Below are 1,853 nucleotides of genomic sequence, written 5' to 3'. Positions count from 1 at the left end.
TATATATCATATAGAGAGGCTATTTATACTCTATATATAGCAACAACAAAAAAAGGGCTTAATTTTGATTTGATACTATGGTTTGTGTCCCTTTTTTAATGTATCTATGGGAATTTTCCACCTGTTTTATCACCTGCCTGGCGTAAATTTAAGTCTGATTGCTAAGAAAATTGTTAGCACAATTATTAGCACACCTCTTCTCAACAGGCTGCACGATTTGATGTACTGTATCATTCATGTATGTAGCGAAATGGGACAAGTTTGGCACAAAATTTAATTTGCAAAGTTAGGGGTTTGTTTAATCCACAACCCTGAGTATGAGAAGCAGTGTAGTAATGTTAGCCTTAACGAGCCGAGATGGTCCCACCCCAAACTTGCACACTGGTAGACAATGTTCAGTCTAGGCAAGTCTATATTAGACTATTATTGCTGGAAACATTTACTATGGTGGGAAAGAGCGTCCAAAGAACTAAAGTATTTACATGCACACTTGTAACATAGCAAACTGCTGATGAAAACTCATGTGGGTGTGCGTGTTGTTGCTGCTGTGAGGTGGAGGATAGTGTGAGAGAGGAGGAGAAAAAGAGAGGGGTGAAAGTAGAGCTCACAGCTGTGAGCAACTGTTCTGCTCTTTATTTTTACACACTGACTCTGGAGCCCAGCCGGTCCATTACAGCTGGGATATTTCTCCAGGGAACAAGGACAACACAAACCATCCCAAATCAGTCTGTGCTCTGTTTTAGTCTGTTTTGAGTTCAAGGCAGTGTTATTACTGTTTATGAAAACTAAAATGAAAGCAGTTTAATTATGTGAAATAAAAATATATCTTATTCTTAGCTTTTGATGCACGGTCTACGGTATTATTCAAAACTTGAAAACTTTACAAGCTGCCACCAATGAACATGAAAAGAGTTAGCACTAGTTAGCAATAACCAGTGTTGTTATCATTAACTAAAACTACTAAAAAATCATAGGTGTGGTTGGTGATGTCTGTGCCGATGGGATGTGTTCGCTGGTTGTGGCGGGGTGGCTGCCAGACCTAGACAAGGCTATATGTCCATAACTATAACAATTGGCATGAACTCCTAAAATAATAAAAAGTAAATAATAGATTATTTTTGTTTTTGTTGTTGTTGTCATTATCATCTTAAATTATCTGGAGTTCTATTTATCACTCAGTGCATTTTTATGTATATCTATCTATTATTTTATTATTATTTTTTAATTTCCATAATATTATCAGGAAACATTTACCAGAAAAATGTAAATAATAACAATAATTGCTATAATATTACATTATATTAATCTATCGCATAAATTATCACTGTACCTATACTCATTACTATATCCATGTATCTACGTATGTTTCGTGTCCTTTTTTAGTTCTCTCTTTTTTCCTTTTTCTCTCTCTTTTTGTGTGTGTGTGTGTCTGTGTGTGTCATTGGTACTTTCCTTTGTATACATTACTGTCATGTTGTCATATGTGCATATGTATGTTTGCATGGACCATTGACACTCTATCTACAATCTCAATTAGGAGTGTCAATGGTCCATTTGAGAGATAGGTGGCGGTAATGCACTTATAAGTCTGCCGTAAAGCAAGAAGAAGAAGACGCGTCACGTGCCAGCTGTCGAGGACGCGCTCAGGACAGTTCGGACATTGCGGTGAATCAGAGGTAAAAAACAATATAAATATTGTTCAGTTTCTTGCACAGACCGATCGTTTCGTGACTTTACACATCAATGTATCGTCACGAGCCGCAGGGTTTAATTTGGTTTTGTTTGTGTATGTTTTTTTGACTCTCAAAGCCGTGATTCCCATCCACTTACATTATATGACTGACAGACTGCAA

This window comes from Sinocyclocheilus rhinocerous, unplaced genomic scaffold, assembly GCF_001515625.1.
Source record: "Sinocyclocheilus rhinocerous isolate Xijiao unplaced genomic scaffold, SAMN03320098_v1.1 scaffold127, whole genome shotgun sequence".
Classification (NCBI taxonomy): Eukaryota; Metazoa; Chordata; class Actinopteri; order Cypriniformes; family Cyprinidae; genus Sinocyclocheilus; species Sinocyclocheilus rhinocerous.
The sequence above is the reverse complement of the archived record's forward strand: the minus strand, read 5'-3'. Positions refer to the sequence as shown.